We start from the raw sequence: 23,841 nt of genomic DNA, 5'->3' as shown, positions 1-23,841 counted from the left end.
GAAAGAACATAAAATGGGGGGCCCTTATTCCCATGAACTTACCTGAATATTTGAAAAAAAAAAATGAAGCAAATTTGTCTATGTAAGACAAGACATGCCATTTTTGGTCGTTTTGGTAGCTGCAAAAGCAGAAAAGTCATCAATACCTACCAAAGACTAATACATGACAATATATTTCTTGAAAACCCCTTCTACTGAATAGGCAAAAGAAAGAGAGAAGTCATGGGCCTAAATACAGTTTTAGAAAAGTACCTGATTTAAAAAACCCCACACACATATTTTTACAGGTTTTTTTAAGACTCATCTCCTCTGGTGAACTAATGTTGGAGAACCATTCAAAAAAAATAATTTAGAGCAAAAGATCAACGAAAAAAAATCTCAGAAAATGTTGAAATTGCCAAAGCAAAATTATCCCTTATGACTTCAAAAACTGATAGTACAAAAGGAGTTCAGTATTGCATCATCATACTTATGCATCAGTCGGTATGAAGAACATTCAAGTAACAGAAATCAATTGCTTTCTCTAAGACTTTGGGTTCTGGGTTTAATTTTGTTTAAAAGGTTTATGTAGTTGGGTTTTGACTGCTTGCAATTCTCCCCCTGCCCTCTTCAACAAACCAGTTGGAAATAGCACAGAACTGAAAATAACTTCTGGGTCAAATTTATTTCCTTCCTATCCCACATCACACAATTCTTCTCATAACAGATAAAATATCACCTTCAAATTTGGTTTCCTTCTCCAGTCTTTACATGTTTCAGGTTTTCACCTTAAAATTGTTCATCATCAGCTTGACTGTCTTTGCTTGAATCCTGCAATTTCTATGTTCTTTACACTTTTTTTTTGGGAGCTTGTGCACCATGGGGCACAAGTATGCAAGGAGGATGCAAGGTTTAAATTTTGCTAAACTAAAGCAGTTTAAATTCTTTCAAATCCTTGTACAAATCTCCAGATTACCCTCAAAATCCCAGTGTATGTTCTCTTCACCTATTTTAAAAATATGCTTCTTGAATATGAACAATCCTTCCGGAACAGAACAGAAATAATTTATATTCCAGATGAGGCCTTACCAAGACGTTCCCAATGCTACAATCACCTAAGAGAATCACTAAAGTCACTGCACAAAAGCCTCCCATCTGGAGACACACTTACCTCAGTGACTCTCTCAAGCATTGGCCCATGAAGACTCAGTTGTCACAGGCTTCCCCACTGGGCAGAACCCTTCAATGGATAAGCTCTTTACAGCTCTTGCTGCACCTTCTAAACAGAAACAATGCAACTGAGGGGACAGGAAGTGGGGATCCAACAAAAAAAAAAAAAAAAACCAAACCCACACTCTAAACCATCTTCAATATGATTTAGATTCGGCTTCATTTCTTCAAGATCTTCTTGTTTCTTCCAGTCATTTGCAACTGAACATTACTCACATTATGATGTGTAGAACCACAAGCATAACTTCCACTCCCCCCAAATACCACGTTTTCTCATACTATTATTTTATCAGTCCTCAAAAAACTACCCACTCATCACCTACATTAGACAAAATTCTAGAAGTGGGAGGGAAACTAAGGCCTTTACCCACATTTTAACTTTGTACAAACAGAATGAAGATTAGAAATGTTAAATCAATTTCACTGTACTAAGAAATCATCTTTTCAGCAGCAAATGGGAGTTGTCCATTTTTATGACTACTGTCCTAAGTGTAAGAAACCATACTTTTACAGTGAGTATGGTAGCACTGCTTTTTGAAAGCAGAAGCCACACAAACCCTTAGGTTAGTACTTGATTCTGCAGTGGGCAGACTATACCCCTCTGCTGTAGAGGAAATATGGAAGTTAGAATGGTGCACACAGGAACTATGAACTGGCCCCAAAATGCCTGAGGCTCACACATAATTTCACTGTGTATTTTTTATCCAAGTAATTTGATCAATGCAGCTGGAGACATCTCTCATATTTAATCACTGTGTACAGAGATCCACTTACACAGAATTGCTTAGGTTGGAAAAGCCCTCCAATACCACTGAGTCCAAGTGTTCCCCCATCACTGCCAAGGCCACTTCTAATCCATGTCTCCAAGTGCCACACCCACATGGCTTTTAAATGCCCCCAGGGATAGGGACTTCACTACTGCCCTGAGTAGCCTGTGCCAGGGTTTGACAACCCTTTCCAAAGCAGAAATTGTACCTAATATCCAATCTAAGCTTTCCCTGGTACAATCATACCAAAGTAAATACCTTCTACACAGAATCCTTATTATCCTCTGAACTGTCAAATTTCTATAAGCCTCTATTAATTTAAACTTGTTTGTTTGACCATTTTCAAACACTTGAAAAATATTACTAACTCTCATACTAAAGCAATTGTTCATTATTTGACCTCCAAATGCTGAAAAATCTCTGTGAAGAACAAAGACACCCCTCCTTTGAACTTATTTCTGTTTCAGTGTAACAGACCACAAAAGCATAACCATCAATTGGAGGCTTTATTTTGTTCAGTCATATTAAAAAACAAATCCAACCTTTTACAGTCTTTTTTTTTCATTTTTCAGATAAAGTATGTCTGCAAAACATGCCACTTTTTTCATAATTATTATCTAGATCAAGCTAAAAAGCAAGAAAGTTCAGAAAGCTGAGCTATGGGGGTTTCTTCACATTGTTGACCATTTTGTGCAGCTCGACAATGTGAGATTCCAACACTTGGCTGCTCATAAAAAGAAGGCATTGTGGAAGAAACAAAAGCTGCATGGAATGTCAAAGTTCTGTCAGCACATTGGACACACTTATGCCATGAACCTTTCCAGATCAGGACTTCTCACTGTTATGGTGGCTGAAAGCAAAAATGTCAGCCATGACATGGCCTATACCATAATTAGGTATTTTCATCAAGATTCAACACTTGTGAAAAAATGATCTTTTAGCAAAGCTTGCCCAAAAGTGCTGAAAGGCTTTTGCATCATTTTAATTAGTTTTCATTGACTCCCACATTCTACAGACATGACAGAATTTTTCTCTGACTCAGCACTTCAAGGATCAGCAAGCACACTTAGGACTAAAAAGCATGGCCATTCTATAAAACATCCCTAAGTGTCACTTCTGTACATTTGAGAAACAAAAATTACGTCAAGGCTATTCTTTAACAAGGGACGACATGTTGGTTAACAACTCTATAATGCCAGCACAAAGTGAAGAAAAAAAACATTGTCGGTAAAAATTCAAAACTGTTCCTCTTCCTGTCATCATCTTCACTAGAAGATAAAAAAATGTGAAAATATTTTTTTCTTCTAGCAAAGTGCCATTCAGACTTTAACATCCACTTTAAGCTAAAGAACAAGAGAAAGTCTAAGAATTCCTGCACTAGCTGGACTTGATCCTCTCTTTGAAGACTGACTTCTACCTTGAGACTGCATATTTGCTCTGCAATGCTAGAAGCTCTTGCAAACAAGAGGGGAGCAGCAAGACGTGGCTTCAGTATTCACATAGCTAGCTGCTCCAGTCTGCCAAAAAGACACAGTTATTATTTTGCATAGTGGCCCAGTCACAGACAAAGCTTCACTGCATCGCACATGATTCAGACTCCTAGACAGTATTATAAAGGCAATAATTACACAGACACAAACACAGCTGAGGAAAAGACAGAGAAAGCAGGAATGAAAAAAACCAGACAAAGGAAGAAAACAGGAAAAAAACCAAAGCTATTAGAAAGTTTCAAAAGCCTTTTTTTTTTTTTTAATTAATAGATTAAGTTACTTAAGAACAAAAATGCAATGGAACTGTAAAGTCTCACACGAGTTAAGTGAGACTATTAGGATGAAGAGGATGATGATGAAGGTACAGGTACCTTTATTAGGCATGTGTTTATCACACAGGCAGCACATAGTTGAGACATATCTAAAATATCAGTAAGCCACTTTTATTAAGTTTCCCAGCGCTGAAGTCCAGTAACAAACGGTTAGAAAAGGCATGAAATATAGGTTTGATTCACAATTAGATTATGTCGAGTACACGAGCTAATATAAGAGTTTACTCTGAAAACTACAACAAGAAGATAACTCTTTCCATGCAAAGATATTGTTTCCAGGTCCTTAAAAAACAAAGTTTGATCTCCAAAACTGAGATGCTGTGATGTGACAAACAGTAAACATTTTGTCTCTTCTACAATAAAAGGAATTACCAGCTGCATGCTAAAGCATTGCAACCAAATGAAATTGGAAATTATTTGGTTATCAAGCACCACTACATTTAAACATCCTTTGAATCAGATCTTCTGTCTTTATACTTCTACATCAGTCACAGAAACATTGCCCTGCCTGTCTACAAAACCACTAATCCGACTTGTAAAAATAAATTTTCAAAGGTGTACGTATATAGGGACACCTTCCACTATCCCAGGTTGCTCCAAGCCCTGTCCAACCTGGCCTTGGACACTTCCAGGGATGAGGCAGCTACAGCTTCTCTGGGCACCCTGTGCCAGGGCCTCAGCACACTCATGAGGAAGAATTCCTTCCCAATATCTTGGCTAAACCTGCCCTACCAATCACCTGGCGTTTAGAGCCCAAGATACCACGACAGGAAAAGATCCTCCATACTGTGTGACACTGAAGAGTTAATTTAAACCTAATGCAGAAGCAGCATTTTTGAGGCAGAAACATAGGTACTGTTTACAGTTTCTTGTAATTATTCTCTTGATAGATTATACACACATAAAATAATTCTTCCACGTAAGTACACAAGAAACCACATAATCCGAAGCAGGTAGGACATAATGGATTTTCATAAAGAAGAATTCACAAATTAAAATCTGGGGGGAAATAATCCTAAGTAATGTATTGGAAGGCTTATTTGGCAAAGAAGTACTGGAAGACAAGAACAAATCCATTTCCAGAAAAAATAACTTGGATAATGCCAGGATCAAATCATTTACTACATATCATTACTTATATTTTATAGTTGCATCAGATAAAACAGGAACATATTTAACAAATCAGAGCATTTTAGCAATAGAGATGGCTTTTACCTATAAATACACGTTAAGGAAGAACAATAATCTATTGCAATTCTAATTCACTCTTGCTCAAGATAGTAGTACCTTCCTTAGGGACACATATAACACTTTTAGCCACTGGAATATTCTCACAGGGACCTACAGTTTCCATCTATCCACAAACCAAGTCAACATAATACAATATTCAAATGCACCACTCCCTTTCAGTAGGGCAAACCCTTACAATTTTAGGCTCTCACTCCTTCTTCTAAGACCACAATCAGGCTCCTGCACCAGCAGTTGTCATACAAAACAACCAGAGTAACACTTACTTCACATATCGCACAGTCCTTAGCAATACCACATTCCTTCTTCTGCATTTCCCATTGCATACACCTCTATTCTGCTCTTGAGAACCAGAGTCTGACTTCACGCTTCGACAGAAGAGGCACATATTCACATCTGACTTGGATAGCCTTGTATTGAAAGATGCTAACAACAGATATCTAGTAATATAACTAGCACAATAAGGAAAATAGATCAGGATTCAAAGAAGCTGGGATAATAAAATACCTCATATCTCATTCAAATATTATATCTTCATTTTACAGTGTTCAGTAAAATACTTTATTTACATTAAAAATCTTGTCATCTTTATCAGTTTATATAACCACTACATTTAGATCTAAACAGTTCTCTTATTAATCACAATAAATATTACAAGCTAATGAATCATAGAGTATGTTTCCTAGTTACACGTCTAGTACTAGGCAGCATTACTTTCCAAAACAACTGCTAAAAATGAAAAAATGGGAGGTTTCATTACAAACAGGGGTTTGTTGGGGATTTTCTGCTGGTTTTTTAACATTTGTTATATTTAAGTTTACTGCCTTCCAAAACAAGGCAGTGCAGCTGATAAGCTAACTTTAGCATTGCAAAGACCAAAGGGAAACACAGTTTTTCTTAATTTCAAAACATACACACATACATACACTTTATGTACTAGAAGGTGGAATTACAACCATTAAAAAAACCCAGTGAACAGATTTTATCAAATTAATACTGTAACTCTAATATATTACTCCTCTGGAACAACAAAAGGCTTTAAATTAGTCCATGTATATCAAAGGCAATAAAAAAAGCCTGTATCACAACAAAAACCCAACAGTACTAATGGACATCTTCTGTTGCTTATCCCTAAGTCATCAGGGCATGACATGAGCCACCTACCAGGCATATATAGTTGATCTATCAGATCACATGGTAAGTACCAACATGCTACCTGAAAAAAACAAATAATCCACACCAGTGATAAAGTCTATTCCACAGATTTTTCTAAATACAGAGTCCTGCTACAAAAGGTTCATTTCTCTGAAACGAAAAGGCAAAGCAAATCCTGCAACAGAGACAGCCACTAAAAATTCTGGAATAGAGAAATCATGTTGCTCCCTGCTAACATGCAAAACATAGTTGACAAAATAGAGACATACACCAAATACTGAGTATTCGGTTTAGGCACAGATAATTTGAAAGGAAATAACTGTTGGTTTTCAGGGAAAAAACAAAGGAACAAATTTTACTTAAGGAAAAATCAACCCTTCTCCCTTTCCCCTGAGATTTTGGGTAAGGGAGAATTTGACAGTGTAAATATATGAGGTAATCCATCAAGGACAGAACTGAAGAACTTCCTACTAAGTTTATAACAAAACAATCTCTAAAAAACAACCCTTTTTATTATTCTGAGGAAAAGCAGCAAAGAGAACGGAAGTTTAACCTATATAAAATTCTGGGTTCCCTGTGCTCACACAGTTCAGCATGAAGTTACTAAAAACATCTGTGTCAACATTCTCTCCTAACATGATATAAAAGCAGCACAAAAAAACCCATTTTGTACTTGACATATTTGTTGATATTCTTCAGGCACACTTTTATGGAGTCCTCCTGTCTCAGGACATTGTGCATTAAATGTCAAAACAGTATAAACGAAGAAATTATAGAACAACAAAAAGTTACCTTTTTAAAGATCACATTGGATAGCGTGTAATTTAATCCTCACACGTTCTATTTCAATGAATTCTGAAGACCCCAGAATTTGGGTCTTAATTCAAGACTGTAGCAATATTCTGCACTTCTGGTCAAAACTCATGACTCTGCATGCTCTCCTAGTACCATTCCGACACAAAGTAAGTTTAAACAGTTCACCAAAACATCCTAAAATATAGAACAAGTGACACACAGGATCACAGAGTGGTTGAGACTGAAAGGGAGACCATCTTGTCAAAGCCTTTGCCCAAGCAGTCACTTAGGATCAGCTGCCCGGGACTGCGTCCAGATGACTTCAGAGTATTCCCAAGGGTGAAGACTTGGCAACCTCTCAGGACAACCTATGTCAGGGCACAGCCATCCTCACAAACAAAAAGTGTTTCCTGATGTTTGAGGGCAACCTCACAGAACAGGTCAGTCTGAAAGGGACAGCAGAGGGTCATGTGGTCCTGCCTCCCTGCTCAAGCAGGGTAATCCCAGAGCACATGGCATGGAACCTCCTGTGTTTCAGTCTGTGCCCATCTTTGTCCTGACCCACTGAAAAGAGCTTGGTTCTGTCTTCTTTGCACCTTTCAGACAGGTATTTCTAAACAGTGATGAGATTCCCCTGAACCTTTTCTCTGAGCTGAGGAGTTCAAGCTCTCTTCCCTTGCAGGTAAAATGCTCCAGACCCTTCAACTCCTCAAGGGCCATTTATCAGATGCACTTCAGTAGTCCCATGCTGACGAGCTCAGAGCTACACACACAACTCTACAAATCTCACCTCTGTCCTTCAGCATGTATTTAACTGTATTTTGAACACTGAAATGCCATAAAGAATTTTGGTAACAACCTATGAATTGTAGTAATTTATTGGAACAATGGCAGAGCCACAACCAACACCAAAAAAGGCTTCAAGCATCTGCCTTTTATTGTTCTTCAGTCTAACCTTTCATACCCTTTATCTTACATGCATTCCACCTGCGTGCTCTCTGTACCCTTTTGTCATTGGTCAGCACACCTCGGCGTCCCATGTCTCACTGCCTTCAATACTGGTCACCTGTCCAGCACAGCTGCAGCCCATTAGGGATGAGGTTTGGCCACAGCCCCACTCCCAATTACCACAAACTGTATGCCTAGAACAGTAATTCTTCTGGCAAAAAGATTTATGGTAACAACTAGTTCAAAGAAATAAAATTTGCATATCAGTTCCATGGTATTAATGAACAAAAAACATTGAGATAGTGTTGTGCCAGCAAAACAATAGACTACAAGATATCACTGGAAGTTGAAAGTGTAATGCAAGCTAGCAATCTCACCTAGTTTAAAATAAAATTGATAATTAGGTGCGAGCAAGGGGCTCTACTGTCAGGATTCTCCACTCCCCCTATTCCTTCGGTCTTGCTGAAGCAACTGTATGAATCTTGGCAGCATACACAAGGGGGAAAGAAAACCCAAATAACCCTGTGAATTGTACTCAGAAAACAAAGTGTAAAAATAAGGAAGTACTGGTAGTCATAATTTTTTACTTCAAGCCATTCACATGTATTACATTCATTATACTAGTATTATTCTAGTAGAAAAGCAATGTAGTAGACGTTCTACTAGGTTTCTGCAAGTTGGGAAGCTAACAGCAGCCTGAAGATGCTATAATGGGTACCTAATTGAAAATCTAGAACTTGTGTTTTAAACTATTTTTCTTCCGCTTCCCTACTCTTTCTGGGCAAAAATAAGCTTGCAAGTATTTTCTTCTGCTCTGTGAGATTTCAAGTTCAGGATAAGAACACAGTCTTTTAGGAATCTGTAAAAGGAAGTTGATTGTCTGCTGATTAAAGACAAAATATTAAAAAAAAAAAAAAAAGCCTTAAAACTGTGTGGAAAGGACTACTACAGTGTACACAGTGTATGACATGATAAGAGGCCACAAGCGAGCAAGTCTGAATTAATTGTTTCTTAGAAGAATATCCCTGACTTTTCAAGCTCCTAAAGGCTGGAGCTTGAGCTCAGAAATGAAACTTCCACCCTTGCTTAGCACTAATTTAACTCTGCTACTAATGGAATTCAAAGTACCTCTAAGAAGAACATCAAGAGAAATGCTACTCATTTTTAAAATTCTGCCCTAAGTATCAACCAGTGTCTGAGTATCTCAGTAAAGAAACATTGAATCACATTAGTAAGAATCCACCATGGAATAGTTTTTTCTTTTAACAAACTACATTTATTTAGCAGGAAGGATGGTCAAGATATAAGCTTGTTCTAAAACTCACTTTTGGTTTGATATCTACAGATCACTGATCATTTGACATCTGCCTTTTTTGTTATGGCTCATTAAAAAAAAAAAACAGAACAGAAAAGAACCAACAGGCAAGTTGAAAATTAATCATCCTGTGGCCATACACTTTTAAAAATGCAACTTCTGATTATTTCATTGATTTTTATATATATAATAATCTATTTACAAGGACAGAACATTAAAAAAAGGAACTTAAATGTCTTGTTTAAGAAACTAAGCTTCTCTTCAAGTCCTGTAGAAATTGTAGTCTTACACTTCTGCTTTTCAAAATTAAATTTATACTGATCTAACAGCACCTGACTTCTGTTCAAGAAGTGAAAACATACTGAAATCTGTTTTTCAGCAATTCTATGACAACTTATTTTCTAGCACCCACAGAAGTTAATTACTGCCACATGCATGAACCAGTACGATTTATACCACAACAAGAGTAGCTAACTATGCAGGCTTTTTAATATCTGACAAACAAGTCTGACTCTTGTTAGTCTAGTTTACAATTTACAGGATGGCAGCAGATCTTCTTCATCACTGAAATCCAGTCCACAATATGTGTCGGGGGGGGGGGGAGGGGGGGGCAGTTGGTGGAGGAGGGCAGACACCTCACTTGCCTTAAAAAATAACTATATCTTTTAAAACCTTGTATTTTTCATTTACATTTGACTACATTAGTAGTAGTCGTTTAAAAAGGAAGCAATAAAAGCAGGTCCTGCTTTTATTAATGAAACAGCAATCAGCTGTCTGTAAGCCATCCATATGACACACGCACAAATTCCATTTCACAGGGCACTGGTACGTTCACAGACTGCTGTTCTGAAAAGCCCTCAACTACAATGAAAACTCTGGAAAACTGTGTATTATTATGTGCATGCATTTCATAAATGCAAATGCCTGTTCTCTCAAGTAATACTGCACTGGAAAGGTAAGTCAGTACAACTTGTGCTAGACTATCTGTCTGCAAGAAATAATGCGCACATGGGAATGATTCTAAGGTATTTTCACCAACAGAAATTACTGGAGTACTTATTGCTCATAGTTATGGATGTAAACATCATTCTAGTCATGTTACTTAAAAGTGACCAACATTTTCTAATTGAAAACATATTGAATTTATTCTGAGAACAAAATTTTGATCCAAAGAAAGTAAAATTTAGTATCCACTATCTGCATTCTACTGTGCACAAAACCCATGTACAAGGTCCCATGCAAAAGCTTTTTAGTACAGGTCTCCTCATGTGCTACTTTTGAGGTGGCTGAAAAAATTCTCCTGTGAGCAGTGTTCCTATGATGGTCCTCTGCACTTTTCTACTGCCATAAACCAGACCGCATAAGGAAATACAAGTCCACTCCAACAACCCACTTGGCAAGGACAGCGCTGACAGCACATATATTTGTTGGACAGTGGACACACATTGAGGAATCAGAGAACTGCCTGGGGCATCGGTGAAGTAACATTAATACTGGCCCTACCACTTCCTCAGCTGGCAGGTCTAATCTGCCCATCTTCTTCAACATAGTGATTGATTTTCAGAAAACTGCAGAACTTTACTGTTGAATATCTAGCCTACTTCAAATATGTCTGAAAAGAAATGACAAACAAAAGTTACAGCATGGAATGGACAGGAACATGGACAAACAGGTGAGCATGAAGTACAGACATAAAACTTTACGTGTTGACAACAGGTACTTGAAAGGAAAGAGACACATGGAGCAAGAAAAGTAACTTGGCTTTACAAAAAGATCCCACTTACACGCATTTCAAATGTCTCCCAGAACATGTAACACAGATCATTCCTTAAGACAATTGCTTATCTATTTATTTTAAACACCTTGCAAGGCATAAAAAACCCCACAATTATAAAAACTAAGCATTTAGAGGCCAATAATCATTTTAAAGTGATTGCCCACACTAGTTTTAACATAAAGTCCTTACAGTATTCACAGATCTCTCAGAACACGTAATTCATTTCCACGACCGCAAAAAGACTTCAGGCTACATTTGAACACTGCTCTGTATAAGCTACTTACATCAATACAATAAACTCTCCAATATGCTGTATATCTATAACATCTTAACTGCTAACACTGAAAATTTACTGGCATCTGCAAGAGTCAAAAGATTATAGATTTACCTCGATCATAACCAGAAACAGGTTGACATAGAAAAACATCTCCCAAAAAACAGGCAAGTATTTCAAGCTGCTCTGTATCTTTCTCACATATAAATAAAAGGAAAATGTCATAGCATAATCTTTTCCTTTCAGTTCCTAATACCTGGCAAAAAAGAGCATTTTACAACTGACTGCACTTAACATTAATTTAACCTAAAGTAAGTGAGAGTGAGTTCCTTCCTCCCCGCATGCCCTTTAACTGTTTCTTTGTATAATGAACACATTATTTTTTGCAAATCATAGAAAAATAGTTCAAAACAACCCCTCTGGATAAGGCTTTACCATGGAACCAGTACTTCCCATTCTTGTTCAAAAATACATTTGGTACCATGAAGACGACAACTTGCTATACCCTCTAAGCCTTAAAGGGGGAAAATCAGGCCTGAGAAGCACTTCTAGAACAGAAGAAAAGAGAACTGCAGAAAAATATACTGCTAATACCACAGTTAAAGGCTGAACAATAAAGGACCCTTACTAAGTCGGTTGTTATTTTAGTAATATATTCTTTCCATGTGTGTTTTTTTTCTCTTTTCTGAAATTTACTGCTCCAAACACTCTTACATGCATTAAGTGGCAAGTATACAACTATAAAAATCCTTTAGATATTTTTTATTTGGCAAGTTGTTGGCAAGTTAAAACAAACAAAAAAAGACATGAAAAACACCAAACAGAAGCACTTCAGTATGTCATCAAAATGGGGCATACCCATTTTGTGTTCAAATATACACCCATTCTAAAAACCTAACCTCTAAATCCTTCCTTACATTTAAGGTATGACTAAATCCAACTGCACTCTCACTAAGCTGCCAGAAAGATGATAATTGTTGGAATGTATTTCTGTGATTTTTTTCAATAATCCACAGTACTTCACTCCCTTTAGTCAAGACTTGGGATCTCAACTTTCTTCCCATTTCTCACACTTTCTTTGGGACAGCAGCTTTTTAACATGGTCTCTGTTGACAATGCAGTGAAAAAAAAATCAACTGGTTAAGTGTCAATGATTACTAAGAGGAGGGTAGGTGTGTAAACACCTAATATCAGAATATTCTGCACTGGACACCCACAAAGATCATTGAATTCAACCCCGACCCTGCCAAGGATACCCCAACAATCCCACCCTGTCCCTGAGAGCACTGTCCAAACACTCCTGGAGCTCTGGCAGGCTTAGGGCTGTTACCATTCCCTGGGGAGCCTGTCCAGTGCCCAACAACCCTCTGAGGACAGAATCTTCTCCTGATATCCAACCTAAACCCATCCCTGACACAGCTACAACTGTTCCCTCAGGTCCTGTCCCTGATCACAGAAAGCAGAAATCAAAGCTGCCCCTTCACTTCCCTTCATGAGGAAGCTGTAGACCCCAATGAGGTCTGACCTCAGTCTCCTTTTCTCCAGACAAAACAAACCAAGAGACCTCAGCCATTTTTCACATGGCTTTCCCTCCAAACCCTTAACAATTTACTTCTTTGGACTCCTGTGTAAGGTAATTTCACTGAAAGAGCCAAAATGGGAGCGTCTGTTGTTTCTAGTATTACTCAGTAACTAAAATCACCCAAAAACCCAAACAGCAATTCTCCTTGCTGCTCTGAAAGCTCCTACAATCCTGCTATGAAGAAACTGTTTCTGGCATTACAACTGCTGTAGAGGTTGGATCCACCCGGGGACCTACTGAGCACCCCTCCACCCCACTTCTCTCCTAAACCACACAGTTGTAGTCTCAGTTACCTTTGATCTAGCTTTCTTCAACACTGAAAAGAAGCAGTGAGGTGCTAAGGGTAACTCCAAGAAAGAAAAATTATCAGAGATGCGACAGAAAAATACTGCTTTGCACTTCTCACAGTTTATCCTTTTTTCAATTGCTGTAACTACTCAGACAAGACCAGAGCTGTAAGGAGTGATAACATCTTTTATTAAATCAACTGATACAGCTTGAAAAACTAGACTCTTTCAGGCACGTATGTTTGATATTTTTGTCTTGCTGACTAACACAGTAAGAAACCTTCCTTAATGACTTCTCATTTTCTTGGATCCATACATATGAAGTAAGAATTTATTTACAACTTTCCTCAGCAATACTTTCTTTACATGCCAGCTTATAAATTAGTAACAAATTAACAACTTACAATGTACTGGATCAAAAGATGTACGGAGAGCAGGAATTCTGGACTCCCTTTTAATCCTAGAAGAACTAAGGATGTTAAAAATACTGACTTTTATTGTCAAAATTATATTACTCCTTATAAAAGTTCCAGTCACTAGGGCAAACAAAAATACAGAAAAGTTATCAAACTATTCTGCATAAGCTTGATTTCTCACTGAAAAGCAAAACTTAATGCGGGGAGATGAACTTTACATCATGGCTTATATATATATTAATAAATAATATTTCTAAGTATGTACTTTTCACATCATAATAATAGATAAGCATGCCTTTATAAGAGTACAGTCATTCCTAATACATCCATTATTTTCTCCATGGGATATGCAACAGGACTGCTTACTTCTATTTTACTATACCTTCATTTTGTGTAATACAATCACATGTTATACTTCTTGGCTTTCCCCTAAAACCATTGGGTATACAATACATGAAAAAAAAAATCAGCAACTACAGTGTCAGCAAGGTAACACTGGGTAAATCTAACAAGGATTTCTTATTCAGAACAACAAATGTTACAAAACGACTACAAAGCTTGGCTGATGTCACTTTTTTAGTCTTTACATAACAAGATTTCATGTTTAAGATGTATGTCACTGCTCACCCTTACACCTTGTTTCTTCAAAGCACAGAGTTTAACATTTTATTCAGCATTTAGTTAAAAATAAATATTTAATACAGAGGTTGTTCTACAAGGCAAGCACAGCTGAAATGAAGTGCCTCTGTGGCTGCAGCGACCATATTTCAAATGCAGGAAGATCAATAAAAAAGAATGCCCAAGCACAGTCGCCATGTGTGATTAGAATGGTTTATAATAGCTTGCAAACGACTATGCACTTGCTGCAACCAGCTGTTCTCAAACTATAAATATGCAACCAATCCATGTTAAAGCCAAATCCCAGCACCATTTTTACAGGGAAATCCTAGTAGAGTTTTGCTTGTACCACATGCAGGTTCTGTTAAGGCTACATACAAACAGCAGTAACTTTGAAACAAATAGGACCAAACTATTTGCATTTCATTACTAAGTCCATCAGCACAGCAAGGGTTGTCAATCTTTAGAACACCCCTACAACAGCACAGGCAATACAACAATGATCTGCAAGCCAAAAAAACACCTCCACAGCAGACACACAAGCCCCTTTGCCAAGTTTTTGCTTCAGCCAATCAGCCTACCTACCCTGACCCGTTTGAAGGCTTGCATCAAGCTTCAAACACTTAAAAATATCCATCATAAAAACAAAGACAGGACACTGAATTATACAGTATTAACCTCCAGGGTTTGCATACAAAGATGTAAGATTTATTTATGTCATAGCACGTTAAGAGCTTCAGCACACTGTTCTTTACACCAAACTAGCTGCCAATTTGATGAACCTCTCTGCCCTCAGCAGTACAGTGTCTTTGATTAATGAGTGCATGCTTGTGGAAAAGTGCAAGAACAAAAATGGGGCAAAATCCACACAATTATGTCCCCATGCACCAATGGACCACTGCAATCATTTTTGTCCAACTGGCTTCCTGTTGTAGAAAGACTGAGGGCTGAGGAGAGGGTTGTGGAATTATTTTGCTGATTTTACTTGGATACTACATACCACTCTTCTAAAATAGATAACTGGAAAAATACACTGCATTGTTTATGAAAGAATCTTTCAGCATTAGAAAAACATTAACTCATTAACACAAATGGATTAATAAATAGGGTCACAATCCATAAACATCATCTTTGTACTCGGTGAAGAAAAAAATACTCTCAGGAAGATTTCAAGGTTTTAGCTTCTAATCCAAAAGACTCAGGACTGAGGTTCAAGTTCAAGAACAGCTAGGCAGATTAGTTTGTGCCTTTAAATTACTGTATTAAGTATTCTAAAGAAAATCTACCTTATACTTCCTGTAATTTACAGGAATAAGAATATACTGGTAGTGTTCATCATTACTCAAAAAACAAAAATGTTTCATTATCCTTTCCAACAATTGCAGAGCAGAACTAAGTTCTGTGAGGCTCCAAAAAGACAACAGCATTATCAGACAGTCACTGTATCATTTTTAAGCCTACTGTCTTTTCCAAGGCTTTACACAGTAAACATTACCAGTGACAAATACTTAAATTTAGCAGTGCCATTAATTGCTAATGTGAAGAGTCCATCAGGCAGAACAATTTTTCAAGTAGTTTTTTCTTTACATTTTTAGCAGTTTGAATTTTAAGGTTTTGGGTGAGTCCTCCCTCAGCAGCTAGAAAAATCTCTGCGATTTCTTTTTGCAAACTACCAAGGCTTAACCCATTCAGCTCTTTACAATGCCTGACCTACATCAAGTGAAAGGAGTCTTATTTCCTTTACACACAGAAAACAAGACATCAGGAGGCCCTGAAGGGCTTGGGTAGCAAGGTAAAAGGAGAGAATTCACATTAGAGGCAACAGGCATCATACAGACACTGACAAGCCCAGCGTTTCACAAACTATGTTTGAAAGATCATCTGTCACTAAGTAATGCTTTAAAATGCATACTTGTTTTGATATTGGTCTTTTTTCAATGATCTGAAAGACAGGCTATAAAGAGAAGGAACTGGTATTAGGAATTGTGTCAAATACATAAATTAATTCTGTTAGACTAAGCTGGGAAAACCTTTGTATCCTTTCTTCCTTATTGCTACATTAAAAAAAGTGAAACAACCATTAAGACCTCCTCACACTCCAAGAGTTTCTTTCTGGCATCTCAAGACCTCGTGTCTCATGAAATGCTAACTGAAAAATTGTAGTTTATTTTGTGCTTTCTCAAAAAGAAACAAAAATCTATTTTATACCATAAAAATAACTACTTTTATTATTTATTTCCATTTAAATTTGAGCAGAATTTTTGTATTGGACTTTAACAAAGTACACTTGTTTTTTTCTTTTTAAGGAATGGCTCGAGTCATGGGCACTATATAATGGCAAATTTAGGACAGTAAACAGCTTAGACACTAAAGAACTTGGATAAGAACTTAACACAGCTAATAGCTGAAACTCTGTGCTAACTGGATTCTATGTTCTACATACCTCTTTTCCATTTAAAATTGTATGATTAAGAATCAAAATAATGGCAAAATGCTGCATCTTGCCTGGCCCTTCTTTGGAGGCTGAATGAATACATGGTCCCAGTTTTGTTTAGTGACTACATGCTGCATTCTGCTTACCTACCCATAGCAATTACTCTGTGGGCTAACAAACCACGCATTTCCGTTTTCAAGGAAACAGCTACCCAGCAGACTACAGATTAAAGTCAGTGAAGACAGCTCGCTCTTCATCCTCTACCACCAACTACTTGTGATGTTGGTAAAAGACTAAACCCTTCTGTAACAGTGAAACTAATACTGTCTTGCTTTCATAAAGCCCTAAGAAAGGCAAACTAAGAAACTAATGAGAACCTACTGTTTTCCTCACACAAATCTTCTGGTGATTCCGTGCTGGTTTGCTTGTTGCTATTTACAGTAAAAATGGTTTTAAAGTAAAATTGTAGTAGCATAACAAAAAAATCTTTAAAAGCATAGATGTCCGTTTAAAAAAGGATATTTCATTTCCTTCTTTGATGCAGTGGGAAAGATCATCTGTACCTAGATTCCCAACAGTGCATAATGTTCTTCAATACAAACTTCCCATTTCTATAAAATATGTTGACCAACATATACTTACTACATTTTGTCTAAATTCAGAATGTTGTAAACTATCAAACAACCACAAAAATCACTTCTAACCTTGACAACTCCTTCAGTGTTCCTCATGGTGGCAATTAACAATCACAATCTAGTTTATAATGTAGTATGACATAATTCACTGAATGTACTGTAGTAAAACCACAGTATTAACTCAGAAGTTGATCTGCACTTGGGAGAAAACTGGTAGACTGGAATCTTCCTTTGGCCAAATTATCTACATGATGAAAACACTAAGCATCATTCTTAGTACTCTATTGGAATAGTCTGTTTATTAAATAAAAATTAAAAACTCAAACAAACAAACAAAAAAACCATTCCACCATTATTTACACTTTTAAGTTTTATTTAAAGATACCTATACATTAGCATCTCAGAGACAGATCACAGTAAAGGGATTTGAACACAGAATATTCACACAGTAAAACCCTTCATGTGCCAGAGGGAGAGGAGGGAGGAAGGGTGTAAGAAACTGCATTGTTGGTTATATCTCCCAACAGTCAAGATCTCCTATTCCCAAATATGCCATTATAAGTAAATTACAGAACTAAGAACAGTGAGGTATTCCTTCCCCTCACTCTGGGATATGAGACCGGGTGCACAAGCTTCATTTTATTTGCAACTCTGATATCCTACGTCTTGCACAGGAACAGAAAAGTAGCAACAAAGACCTTAACAACTGCAGTTCAAGCTGGGAGGGACTGTTCTACTTGAATTCAATGACACCACTAATGGATTCTTAGCAGTTTCATGAAATCAACCAGCTGTCAAACCGGTGCATCAGAAGGAACAGTTATGCACTCCCAGAAGAAAAAAGCAACACATCGGGATGTTTTGCAAAACATCTGCTCCTTTACAATGCAGTTCTACAATAAACGTGCGAACAAAGAAAACATTAAAAAGGGCAACAGGACCTTTAAGGAAAGGCTTCCATTACCTTCCTATTTGCATTTTAAGTGTCTCCCAAAAAAGTCTCGTAGAACTTTCTTCTTAACATAAGGTCAACATAAAGATTAAAGAAATATACTACAGCGACCAATGCTCTTTCCCTCCATGATATATTGTTAATTTACCTTTTGAAAATGCAAAACATTTTATTACATATTCAAGAAAATCAAGAATTTTTCACCAAAAGGTATGAAGTATGTATTCAGTTTTTTTCCCTCTCACACTACTAAAAAATTTTACAATGGCATTAACAACCTACAAGAATCTTAAAAGCAATTACCTTTTTGTGGGAACACAGACCTCTAAGGAACCCAGCACAGTGGAATTTAGTTTGAGAAAATAATTTGGATGAGAAATACCAGTATTTCATGTTTTAGGACTGGTAATCTCCAATTCAGTGCTCCCAGTGAAACCATGTGCGGCTCATTGCTCATTCGCTCCCTCCCCTTCTTCAGTATGGAGAGGAGAACTGGAGGCATAATAGGTAAAGATCTCAGATTGAGATAAGAACAATTTACCGGAAACAGCAATGAGATAAGAAAACGAATAGTAATAGCAACAATACCAATGACAGAGACTACAAAAAAGCATCCAAAGATTCACACGAAACAATACCCTAGTTTCATTTGGAAGAAAGCCCTTCTCTCCCCAAGAGGAATAGAGTGACTTGCCTGCCCTTCCCATCCCCAATGAACAGAGTTAAGGTGGTCAGAACTACTGGGTCCTGGCCAGCCCCTCCTGGATGCTGCAAAAATGAACTCTGTCGTGGCTGGAACTAGAACACAGTACCACAATTCCAATTTATTTTCAATACAGAATAGTCACAAAACCTTATACTGTGCCATCCAGAACAGACTTTGGATCAGGAATGAAAAGGACACAATACCTGATCCTCTAAAGAATATTTTTTTTTCCAGAGAGTTCTGTTTATGAACAACTTCATCACAACCTGATATGAATACTCCCCTCGCTTACAGGAATTGGTACAACCTATGATTAAACCAGCATCACCTGCCTGAAGTGAACATAGAATTTCCTGAATACTGAAGATTCCTTAATGATTCCTATTCCCTTCTCTACATATACTTTACAAAAATTTCCTTGGCTACCATTTTCTTAACATTATGCAGTTTACTGATTTTGCAGCATTTTGACAAAAAATTGTATGTGGTTTATTATGAGATGTCAAAGCTGTATCGCCATTTTCAGAAACTACTTATCCTCTGTTGCTCACCATTTATAACCAATCCAATCTTCTAGACCTTCACTGCATTTCTAATCTAGAATCACCTGCTGTACATGCTTTCAACTGTAAAAAAAAAAAGTTTAAACATTTTCATTTACGTGGCATTCACACATACAAGAAATAGCAAATCCCACCACACTTTCTGATGCATTTAGGAAAGAAAAATCAAGTAAGCATCTGACATTTGTTCTAACATAACCTTAGGGCTACTTTAAGTACAACATTCAATACTGACTTAAACAGAAAGTCTTGACGTACAAACAGCTATTCCTATTACTTTATTTGTTAACAGTTGACAATATTTTCCCCAATCCTGAAGACTAAGAAAATTAAATACAAGTAGTTTCACGTTCTCCATAGTGTGACTTTAAATATGGAGCAAATCTAACAAGAATAGAAAAAAGAATGGAAAAACAAAACTTTACCTACTACTATTACTCCTTACCAATTACATGTTTCACTAGGTCATGTGACCAGAAAAACTTTCATGAGATTAAAAAAAGGGGCAATTGAGAACCAAATTAACATGCTGAACAATACCTTTTATTGTTCTCCCTTTCACAACAGCTGATGCAAAACTTGTAGTCAGAGGAAAAGAGATTTGTTGTTGGGTTTTGGGTAAGGAGTTGTTGTACGGTCGGTTCTTTCAATGAGTTTAGTATAGTTACTACATTTAGCCACACACATTATACAGTACCTGGAACATAACCCAAACTACATGTAATATTTATAGGTACTTTCCAGATGGAACCTTTTAATAATATACCTTAATAAGTTCGTTGCTTCCAAACATACCTCCAAGTCTGTAATTTAAAAATGGAGGTCTGTTTAGCCATGTTCCTCATGCCAAGAAGACTCTGTTTATTTCTCAGGGAAGATTCTGTACCAAGTGTTTCATGTAAACTTCACATCAGATTCATACTTTCCATAAATAAACCAATGCAGATCCTCAGATAATTTGTTATTTCACATAGTAACTTCAGAACGTTTTTTAAATAACCCAACAGTTAAGCACTGCACATTAAATACTAAGGCCAGGGAAAAAAAAAAAGGGGGGGGGGCATGATTCTTTTCCTGATATGAAACCAGACACCAGATAAAAGCGTGTTCTCGGTGTCCCCTGTACTTGCGCGCACAACTAGGAACCTTTCTCTTTAAAGTGCAGTTTACAACACGTTAGATCAGGGATTCCAGAGGAAAGCACAGAGTCTTGGACAAAAATCCCCTTAAACTTTACATGACGTCACTATCTGTCCCTGCAACATTCCCTAAACTTTGAAGCTTATCCAGAAGTGCTTTCAGGTTTTCTACTCATTCCCTCCTAAAAGAGACGGTCAGACTTTGGAATAAAAATTTGCCCAAGATGGCGAAAGGCTTGTTGTTTAGAGGGCAGAAAAATGGAGGATATTGTAATATACACAAAGGGATAAATTTCAACAACTCGGCCCAGCGCTGCAGCTGCTTGTTTCTCTTCACAAGGACGGGACACGCACAAAGCCGCGGACAGAGGGGCCCGCAGCGAGCCGGGTGTGCGGAGCGGCGCCCGCTCCCAGCCCGCGCCGCGCCCCGCGGAAGGGAGGGAGGGAGCGCCCACTCACCGCGCGCGGGAGCGGGGGGCTGCGCGGGGCCGAGGCTCGCCCGCGGAGGGGTATCGCCCGCTCCGGCCGCTGCCCCGCGGCCGCTCCGCGCGGCCCCGCCTCGCGCCCGCCCTGACGGACCCGACCGAGGGGAGCGGGGCAGCGCCCGCCGCCAAGAGGGGAACGGGGCGGGAGGGCCGCCGGGAGCGGAGCGTACCACACAGCGCCACACAAAAGAGCCGCCCGGTGGCCGCTAGCAGCCGCCGCGCCGCCCCGGAGGCTGCGGGCGTCCGTCGGCAGAGACGTGACCGGCACCGCCCGGCCAAGGCACGGGCGTGCGGCCATGAGCAAAGTTTAAAATTGCTTGGAACACGGCCGTCCCATCTGCAGACACCCCGGCCCCGGCCCTTCCCCGGGGCTCACCTCCACGAAGCCACTCCGCCTCCCGCCCGCAGCCCTGCCCGGGCAGGGCCCCGCAGCGGGACTCGCGCTCGGCCCACACAACAAAGGGGCGATACGCACCGGCGGGGACGCGGCCAGCGAGGCGGGCGCTACTCGGGTTGGGGAGCCCCGGCGCGGTAGAACACCATCCTACTCCAGCCGCTCACCTGGGAGAAGCTCCGCCGCTCGGTGCGCGGGGCGCGCGGCTCTCACTCTCCCGCTCTCTCCCCTGCGCTGTGCGGGCGGCGCGCGCCGGGCCGGCCCTTCCCGGCGCTCCCCGGAGCCGGGCGGGGGCGCGCGCGGGCGGCGGCGCGCACGGCGGCCGCCCCCAGCCGGCGGGACCCTGGAAGGGGGTCGCGGACCCCGCGCCCCCGGTGACGTCACCGCCGGCGCTCCCGCGGGGCTGGCGGCGTGGCCGGGCCGGGAGCGGGTGGCGGGATCGCGGATCTCGCAGAGCCACCCGCGCCCGCCCTCGGGCTGGGAAAAGTTCTGAACAGCCCACGTTCTTCACACAGCGGCCGAAAGTTCCAGTCCGCCTTGGGTCATTTTTTAATGACGACTTTATCGGTCGGGGGAGAAACAAAGTTGCCCACCTTAAGAACCTACAGATTAAGTTCAGGTTAAAAAAATTAACAGATCAACAATAGAATCGGTGGTGTAAACAACTGACGTCTACGAAACAAAAACTGAGGTGATCCACTTCTAAAAGGAGACATTTTAATGAAGCAACGTTCAACTTCTGAGTTCTTGAAGTACTCGATTCATTCAAGTAAAGAAAGCAACAAGGGTGGCAGAATTAAATTAAAATCAAAGGGAAGTATTAACACTCACCAGCTAATGACACAAGAATTAAAATTAAAAGTACATATTTTAAATACAAATCTTCTCGCCTTGCCTGAGGCGCATAGAGGTTGTTTGTAGAAAATTAAAAGCTGCGCTTCCCTTCACCAACCCTTCACACTACCCACATGGTATCCTCCTGTTTTTTTTTTTTTTTTTTTTTTCCCCCTTTGGAATAGTCTCAAACTCGAGTAGGGTTAAAGTACACAGCTAGAGCCCAAAGACTACTCCCTACAAACCATAACACCATCAAGTTAAACCTCAGTGCAATGAAAAAAATCTAACTGATTTCAGTATGAGTTGGTAAAAACATACTTACAGAATTCAATAGTATGTACAGCTTGTTACCCTTATTAAATACTACATATAACTATTTTAAAAATAAACAATATTTCTAAATAAAGTCACTCTATGCATAAAGAAATATGCACATGTAGAAAGATGCTATTGTCTTCTGTTTCCTCTTCAGCCACTGGCTGCGATTTTAATTGTGCTGGAGGATCTTCATTAGTATTAACACATGGGGAGATTTCACAAAGCTGCTTCATTAGGGAAAAGAAAAAAAAGCCTGCCAGACTAGCTCTTTTTGCATGCAACGAGAATGTCAGCCTTACCTCGGTCATTTGTAACATAATAAGTGCAAGCACAATGATTGCATTGCAGGAGCATTGGGGGAAGGGCAAAAACACTGCCTAACATGGATATGAGGAAAAAAAAGCTTCTCATTACAGAGTAAAATTCCTGCTAAAAATTAGTGAAGATGATGTCTTGTGAGACTCATGGTAAATACATTAATGTGCTGATATGTTTTTAATTATTATTTTTGTACCAGGCTATTTCATTTCAAGGATTCACATCCAGCTGCAAAGGTTTCCTGGCATATATTGATTTTTTTTTTTTTGTCCACCACATTCCCGGAATACAGATTTTAATCATTTCACTACACCACACTCAGTAATTTCATTAAAAAATGGAAGCTTCCATCCCCAGAAAGGCATTTAATTTCAATGACACACAATTTCTTTTAGCAGCAAACTGTCTCAACAGTAAAAGCTGGCCTAAGGTTCAAATGCATAATTTAGTCCCAAATTCTCCATGCTCCGCATTGCTTTGAAGCTATAATTTGACTAACTACCTAATAACTGTAATAAGGACAATGATTTCCTTATAATATACTATTAACCCACATTTAATTAACTCAGAGGCTGAGCTCTGTACATGTTTGATTGGGTCAGTACCACTCTAACCTCAAAACTTACTAATAGTGGTCTAAAAACCAGTGCGGGGTAAGAACTAGTACAGATACAATAAACAGCTGCTTTGCTCAGAATGTTACCCATCAAAAGCTCACACATTTTGCCATACAACAACACAGTCAGTCATGAGATTACAGAGTTTTGTAAGGGGAAACAAACAATGGATTTAGATAATTCACTATCAAATTTACCGGATGTTTGGTGCATATTTAATATTGCTGTTT

The 23,841-nt window shown here is 38.9% G+C and overlaps 1 protein-coding gene across 21 annotated transcripts in view; it reads right to left on the bottom strand.

Annotated features, from left to right (window-relative positions):
* Positions 1-21,805, bottom strand: part of BAZ2B (bromodomain adjacent to zinc finger domain 2B) — a 117,083-nt gene extending 95,278 nt beyond the window's left edge. For 12 of the 21 annotated variants that reach the window (XM_059852369.1, XM_059852382.1, XM_059852374.1 and 9 more), the window contains exons 1-2: positions 21,689-21,783; positions 1,151-1,258 (exon numbers count right to left, since the gene is read on the bottom strand). The gene's annotated coding sequence lies outside the window, so the exon portion shown is untranslated. Of the gene's footprint in view, positions 1-1,150; positions 1,259-21,602 lie in introns of all 21 variants that reach the window. The other 9 variants (XM_059852387.1, XM_059852373.1, XM_059852375.1 and 6 more) reach the window with 3 other exon arrangements.
* Between the last annotated feature and the right edge of the window lie 2,036 nt (positions 21,806-23,841).

The sequence above is a fragment of the Haemorhous mexicanus genome, chromosome 8 (assembly GCF_027477595.1).
Source record: "Haemorhous mexicanus isolate bHaeMex1 chromosome 8, bHaeMex1.pri, whole genome shotgun sequence".
Classification (NCBI taxonomy): domain Eukaryota; kingdom Metazoa; phylum Chordata; class Aves; order Passeriformes; family Fringillidae; genus Haemorhous; species Haemorhous mexicanus.
The sequence above is the reverse complement of the archived record's forward strand: the minus strand, read 5'-3'. Positions and strand labels throughout refer to the sequence as shown.